The sequence below is a fragment of the Salvelinus namaycush genome, chromosome 4 (genome assembly GCF_016432855.1).
Source record: "Salvelinus namaycush isolate Seneca chromosome 4, SaNama_1.0, whole genome shotgun sequence".
Taxonomy (NCBI): Eukaryota; Metazoa; Chordata; class Actinopteri; order Salmoniformes; family Salmonidae; genus Salvelinus; species Salvelinus namaycush.
The window spans coordinates 66,295,303-66,303,609 of record NC_052310.1 but is presented as its reverse complement, the minus strand read 5'-3'; the positions used below and the strand labels follow the sequence as shown (position 1 = coordinate 66,303,609).

Below are 8,307 nucleotides of genomic sequence, written 5' to 3'. Positions count from 1 at the left end.
ACCGGTACCGAGTCAATGTGCTATACAGGGGGTACCGGTACCAAGTCGACAAGTTAGTCGAGGTCATTTGTACATGTAGGTAGGGGTAAAGTAACTATGCATATATAATAAACAGCGAGTAGCATCAGTGTAAAAACAAAGGTTTCCTGTATGTACTCTTTGACCCCACACATCAAATTAAAATGAAAGATTTTAGATTCGTAAAAGTTTAGTAATGCATTTCATGAAGTAAATCCAGAATAACTCAAAACACACAGCTCATTTTGGAAATGTTATAAATGTATTTCCACAAAAATATGCCTCACTTTTTTTTAACATAAATATACTATTTACACGTGAACTTGATCTTCTATACTGCTTTACAACCATCAGTTTTATACAGGCAACATGTTTGTATAATACAAGTCAGAAACAACATTTCACTGTATTGAATAAAGTCTAGGGATAATATGCAACAACACATGAAACAGATAAGGTTTTGAGTCAGTATAGCTACAGTGGAAAAGCACAGACTTATCTAGAAATGATCCTTTTTCTCACTTTAAATGGTATCATAATGTGAAAACTCTTCAAAGGTAAGCAATGTCACAAAATGTTTCTATTTTGCATTAGTTTCTAGTAAAACTCTAGGTATACTGTAGCATTCAAAATAATGCAAACATAAGTTAAAATCTGAGAGCAGTCACCCTTCTCTTTGACTCTTCTTGTTTAGTCATTGCCTGTCAGAGAGAAAACACACAAAACAAAAACACAACATTAGATACGCACACAAAATCCTGATTTAAATAAATACAGACAGTTCTTGTCCATTTCAGTAAGGCCTACACGTTGCATCCCAATTCTCCATCCGTCTCCCGAAGTATGTCAGGGAGCCTTCAAGTGCACACTTCTGGAAATGGATGGGGAATCAGGACTTTTTAAATGTTTTAATTTTATTTCACCTTTATATAACCAGGTAGGCTAGTTGAGAACAAGTTCTCATTTGCAACTGCGACCTGGCCAAGATAAAGCAAAGCAGTTCGACACATACTGTACAACAACACAGAGTTACACATGGAATAAACAAACATACAATCAATAATACAGTAGAAAAATCTATATACAGCATGTGCAAATGAGGTAGGATAAGAGAGGTAAGGCAATAAGTAGGCCATGGTGGCGAAGTAATTACATTATAGCAATTAAACACTGGAATGGTAGGATGTGCAGAAGATGAATGTGCAAGTAGAGATACTGGGGTGCAAAGGAGCAAGATAAATAAATAAATACAGCATGGGGATGAAGTAGATTGGATGGGCTAATTTACAGATGAGCTATGTACAGGTGCAGTAATCTGTGAGCTGCTCTGACACCTGGTGCTTAAAGCTAGTGAGGGAGGTAAGAGTCTCCAGCTTCAGTGATTTTTGCAGTTCGTTCCAGTCATTGGCAGCAGAGAACTGGAAGGAAAGGCGGCCAAAGAAAGAATTGGCTTTGGAGGTGACCAGTGAGATATACCTGCTGGAGCGCGTGCTACGGGTGGGTGATGCTATGGTGACCAGTGTGCTGAGATAAGGTGGGGCTTTACCTAGCAGAGACTTGTTGATGACCTGGAGCCAGTGGGTTTGGCGACGAGTATGAAGCGAGGGCCAGCCAACGAGAGCGTACAGGTCGCAGTGGTGGGTAGTATATGGGGCTTTGGTGACAAAACAGATGGCACTGTGATAGACTGCATCCAATTTGTTGAGTAGAGTGTTGGAGGCTGTTTTGTAAATGACATCGCCGAAGTCGAGGATCGGTAGGATGGTCAGTTTTATGAGGGTATGTTTGGCAGCATGAGTGAAGGATGCTTTGTTGCGAAATAGGAAGCCGATTCTAGATTTAATTTTGGATTGGAGATGTTTAATGTGAGTCTGGAAGGAGAGTTTACAGTCTAACCAGACACCTAGGTATTTGTAGTTGTCCACATATTCTAAGTCAGAACTGTCCAGAGTAGTGATGCTGGACGGGCGGGCAGGTGCGGGCAGCGATCGGTTGAAGAGCATGCATTTAGTTTTACTTGCATTTAAGAGCAGTTGGAGGCCACGGAAGGAGAGTTGTATGGCATTGAAGCTATTCTGGAGGTTTGTTAACACAGTGTCCAAAGAAGGGCCAGAGGTATACAGAATAGTGTCGTCTGCGTAGAGGTGAATCAAAGAATCACCAGCAGCAAGAACAACATCATTGATGTATACAGAGAAGAGAGTCGGCCCAAGAATTGTACCCTGTGGCACCCCCATAGAGACTGCCAGAGGTCCGGACAACAGGCCCTCCATTTGACATACTAACTCTATCAGAGAAGTAGTTGGTGAACCAGGCGAGCAGTCATTTGAGAAACCAAGGCTGTTGTGTCTGCCAATAAGAATGTTGTGATTGACGGAGTCGAAAGCCTTAGCCAGGTCGATGAAGACGGCTGCACAGTAATGTCTCTTATCGATGGCGGTTATGATATCGTTTAGGACCTTGAGCGTGGCTGAGGTGCACCCATGACCAGCTCTGTAACCAGATTGCATAGAGGAGAAGGTACGGTGGGATTCGAAATGGTCGGTAATCTGTTTGTTAACTTGGCTTTCGAAGACCTTAGAAAGGCAGGGTAGAATAGATATAGGTCTGTAGCAGTTTGGGTCTAGAGTGTCTCCCCCTTTGTAGAGGGGGATGACCGCGGCAGCTTTCCAATCTATGGGAATCTCAGATGATACAAAAGAGAGTTTGAACAGGCTAGTAATAGGGGTTGCAACAATTTCGGCAGATAATTTTAGAAAGAGAGGGTCCAGATTGTCTAGCCCGGCTGATTTGTAGGGGTCCAGATTTTGCAGCTCTTTCAGAACATCAGCTATCTGGATTTGGGTGAAGGAGAAATGGGGGAGGCTTGGGTGAGTTGCTGTGGGGGGTGGAGGGATGTTGATCGGGGTAGGGGTAGCCAGGTGGAAAGCATGGCCAGCCGTAGAAAAACGCTTATTGAAATTCTCAATTATAGTGGATTTATCGGTGGTGACAGTGTTTCCTAGCCTCAGTGCAGTGGGCAGCTGGGAGGAGGTGCTCTTATTCTCCATGGACTTTACAGTGTCCCAGAACTTTTTTGAGTTTGTGCTACAGGATGCAAATTTCTGCTTGAAAAAGCTAGCCTCAGCTTTCCTAAATGCCTGTGTATATACTCTATGTTCCTAACTTCCCTGAATAGTTGTATATCACGGGGGCTGTTCGATGCTAATGCAGAACGCCACAGGATGTTTTTGTGCTGGCCAAGGGCAGTCAGGTCTGGAGAGAACCAAGGACTATATCTGTTCCTGGTAAAAAAAAAATGGAATGGGGCATGTTTATTTAAGATGGTGAGGAAGGCAATTTTAAAGAACAACCAGGCATCCTCTACTGACGGGATGAGGTCAATATCCTTCCAGGATACCCGGGCCAGGTCGATTAGAAAGGCCTGCTCGCTGAAGTGTTTTAGGGAGCGTTTGACAGTGATGAGGGGTGGTCGTTTGACCGCAGACCCATTACGGATGCAGTCAATGAGGCAGTGATCGCTGAGATCTTGGTTGAAAACAGCAGAGGTGTATTTGGAGGGCAAGTTGGTTAGGATGATATCTATGAGGGTGCCCGTGTTAACAGATTTGGGGTTGTACCTGGTGGGTTCATTGATCATTTGTGTGAGATTGAGGGCATCAAGCTTAGATTGTAGGATGGCCGGGGTGTTAAGCATGTCACAGTTGTCAGACTATGCATTCAAAAGTTACCTGTCCAAAATAGTTAGTAGCCATGTTCTTCAAACTGGTACTACCACCCACTTTACAGCGAACATATCCGTACAGGTTAGCCCCCTGTAGCACCACGCCCATGATGACCATGGCCTGGGTGGAGGAGAGAGGTGCGAGATTATAAGAACTAGGCCTTTATGGCTGACATCGGAGCAACATCCTTATAGTGAGAGAGCACTGGCAAAGCTAAAAATTAACTAGCCCACTTCATCTTGAAAGAGCCGAGGGTGCTGATGAGTAATGTGAGCAGTGACGCCTTACACAGTATGTCTGACGATGAAGCAATCTCCACAAATTGAGAGAGCACTGGCACAGCTAAGAACTTACAATTAACTCAAGCTGTGTTGATGTAACAGTTTAACTTTATACCGTCCCCTCGCGCGAACCAGGGACCCTCTGCACACATCAACAACGGTCGCCCACGAAGCATCGTTACCCATCGCTCCACAAAGGCCGCGGCCCTTGCAGAGGGGAACCACTACTTCTAGGTTTCAGAGCAAGTGACGTAACCGACTGAAAGGCTGCTAGCGCGCACCACCGCTAACTAGCTAGCCATTTCACATCGGTTACATTCACCCCCCTTTCAACCTCCTCCTTTTCCGCAGCAACCAGTGATCCGGGTCAACAGCATCAATGTAACAGTATAACTTTAGTACGTCCCTTCGCCCCGACCTCGGGCGCGAACCAGGGACCCTCTGCACACATCAACAACGGTCGCCCACGAAGCATCGTTACCCATCGCTCCACAAAGGCCGCGGCCCTTGCAGAGCAAGGGGAACCACTACTTCTAGGTTTCAGAGCAAGTGGCGTAACCGACTGAAAGGCTGCTAGCGCGCACCACCGCCAACTAGCTAGCCATTTCACATCGGTTACATTGACACCCATGTGATATTCACTTTAAAATATAATGGACTAGATTTGACTAACCAGCCATTTGATCTTGAAGGAGAAAAGTGTGTTGAAGACAAAGTAGACCCAGATGAGTGGACACATGACCAGGCCCAACCAGAAGATCCTCGACTTGGATCTGACACCAGCTGCTTCGAATTCCCTCGAGGCTGAAAGGAAAGAGAGGACATTCTCACATCTGTGGATGCCAAGTAGCTTGTTGACCAAGTAAGTATTTGGCAATACAAAGTGCTGGGTAAATTCTAGGATTGAGGGTTATAATGCTTTGAGTGTATCCAAAGAAAGTACACCTCAAGATTGGGAGAGACCACATGTATATACAGTAATAGGCTTTGTTATGACATCAAAATCCAGAGTCGATACAGGTTCTATGGAACTAGGTTTTACCCCTACAGAAGAAGGTAATTCAGTGGAGGGCAGTTAGTTACTATCTGCCTCGAAAGGATTGGGATGTGTGTACCTACCTTTCTGGACTCAAACAAACCAGTGGATTTTTCTATCGTCCATCCACCTGGTCCCACCACCTCAGGCCCACCATCAACCGCCCAGTGATGTTCTGAAATATGGTAGAGGAGTCAATACATCATTAGGCTACTTAGTTAAAAAAAAGAGACAGAGGGTTGACAATATTTACACATGTTATATTGGTATTTTATTGGTCTTCTATTGCGGTTCTATTGGAGTTATATTACTATTCTATTCTATTAGTATTCTATTACTATTCTATTGCTGTTTTGTTCTACAGTATTACTGTTTAGGGCCTACCTTAACGGTCCAGAAGTCAGCTGACAGGAAGAGGATGACGGTGACCATGCAGACAATGAAGCTACTGCAGAGGAGCTCACAGAGTATGTACACCAAGATAGCACTCTGAGAACTCTGAGGAACAGGTGGAAGGAGGAGGCCATTGGATGCCTGTAAAATATGATATGAATGGGACTGTGGCTTGTATTCAGGGCTGAAAGCCATTGCGTTACACTGTTTTCTGGCTGATTCACTGAGTGCAATGCTGAACGAAATATCTTGATTTTAGTCTTCTTTGACTACCCTACTCTGCATCAAACAGGGAGACGTCATCATCATTGTTGTAATCCTACAAACATAGGGAAGAAAACATTAATGGAAACATTCAGAAAACATGTAATGTATGTACATGTACTTACCTAGAGTGCCTGCGCTGTTTTACTAATTACTACAGGTGATCATTTGTACTTGCACTTGACCCATGACATCTGACAAACATTGTTATTTTACCCGCATCCCTGCCTCATTGTGCTAATATATTACAATTACTCCAGACATGTGTAACTGCTTTAATCTGCATAGCTCATCCACTGATATTACAGTAACATCCAGCTAGCTCGCTAGACATCCAACTTTTGTAAAACAATGTTTACCGCTTTTTCTCCCCAATTGGTAGTTACAGTCCTGTCCCATCGCTGCAACTCCCGTACGGACTCGGGAGAGGCGAAGGTCGAGAGCCGTGCGTCCTCCGAAACACAACCCAGCCAAGCCACACTGCTTCTTGACACAACGCCCACTTAACCAAGAAGCCAGCCGCACCAATGTGTCAGAGGAAACACCATACACCTGGCAACCGTGTCAGTGTGCATTGCACCCGGCCCGCCACAGGAGTCACTAGTGCACGATGGAACAGGAACATCCCTGCCTGCCAAACCCTTCCCTAGTCCAGATGATGCTGGACCAATTGTGCGCCGCCCCATGGATCTCCCGGTCACGGCCGGCTGCGACAGAGGCTGGACTTGAACCAGGTTCTCTAGTGGCACAGCTAGCACTGCAATAAAGTGCCTTAGACCACTGTGCCATTCGGGAGGCTAGATATCCAACTTACCTAGCTACCTACCAGTGTGTGCTAGCCACTAAGCTCTTTAGCTAGATATTCATGTTTTAGTGTTAATGATTTGTTAGATGACTTTTGTCATAAAATAACACGTTTGTTAAATAGGCCTAACATCTAAACAAAACCTTCTTTAAGTTTTATTGGCGGATCACAACCAACTGACAGGTGCATACACAGCCACCAACTGTACTGGAGTGTGAGGCAGGTCACGACCTATGGTACCAGTCAAAAGTTTGTACACACCTACTCATTCAAGGGTTTTTATTTGTAAATAACACATATGGAATAATGTAGTAACCAAAAAAGTGTTAAACAAATCCAAATATATTTTAGATTTTAGAATCTTCAAAGTAGCCACCGTTTGCCTTGATGACAGCTTTGCACACTCTTGGCATTCTCTCAACCAGCTTCACCTGGAATGTTTTTCCAACAGACCTTCAGCACGCTTATAGGGGAGGACATTCAGCAAGCACAGCACTTACACAAATGACTGATGATTGGCAAAGAGAAATTAATGATAAAAAGATTGTGGGGGCTGTTGTGTTAGACTTCATTGTGGATTTTGACATTATCGATCATAGTCTGTTGCTGGAAAAATGTATGTGTTATGGCTTTATACCCCCTGCTATATTGTGGATAAAGAATTAAGTGTGGACCCTGTGCAACTGGGTCCTGGACTTCCTGACGGGCTGCTCCCAGGTGGTGAAGGTAGGAAACAACACCTCCACTTCGCTGATCCTCAAGACAGGGGCCCCACAAGGGTGTGTTGTCAGCACCCTCCTGTGCTCCCTGTTCACCCATGACTGTGTGGCCAATTTTGCAGACGACACAACAATAGTAGGACTGATTACCAACAATGACAAGATAGCCTACAAGGAGGAAGTGAGGGCCCTGGGAGTGTGGTGCCAGAAAAATAACCTCTCACTCAACATCAACAAAACTAAGGAGATGATCGTGGACTTCAGGAAACAGCAGCGGGAGCACCCCCCTATCCACATCGACGGGGCCGCAGTGGAGAAGGTGGAAAGCTTCAAGTTCCTCGGTGTACACAAACTGAAATGGTCCACCCACACAGACAGTGTGGTGAAGAATGTACAATAGTGCCTCTTCAACCTCTGGAGGCTGAAGAAATTTGGATTGGCACCTAAAACACTCAAACTTTTACAGATGCACAATTGAGAGCATCCTGTCGAGCTGTATCACCGCCTGGTATGGCAACTGCACCGCCCGCAACCACAGGGCTCTCCAGAGGGTGGTGCGGTCTGCCCAACGCATCACCGGGGGCAAACTACCTGCCCTCAAGAACCCCTACAGCACCTGATGTCACAGGAAGGCCAAAAGATCACCAAGGACAACAACCACCCAAGCCACTGCCTGTTCACCCTGCTATCATCCAGAAGAAGGTGAGGTCAGTACAGGTGCATCAAAGCTGGGACCAAGAGTCTGAAAAACAGCTTCTATCTCAAGGCCATCAGACTGTTAAATAGCCATCACTAGCACCTTAAAGGCTGCTACCCTATATACATACCCCTGCAATTACTGGACACTTTAATAATGTTACATATCTTTCATTACTCTTCTCATATGTATATACTGTATTCTATTCTATTCTACTGTATCTTAGTCTATGCCGCTCTGACATTGCTCGTCCATATATTTATATATTCTTAATTCCATTCCTTTACTTAGATTTGTGTCTATTAGGTATATGTTATGAAATTGTTAGATATTACGTGTTAGATATTACTGCACTGTTGGAGAATTTCG

The 8,307-nt window shown here is 44.7% G+C and overlaps 1 pseudogene; it reads right to left on the bottom strand.

The window, feature by feature from the left end:
* Positions 1-665: 665 nt before the first annotated feature.
* LOC120045967 lies at positions 666-5,939 on the bottom strand (annotated as a pseudogene).
* Positions 5,940-8,307: the final 2,368 nt, after the last annotated feature.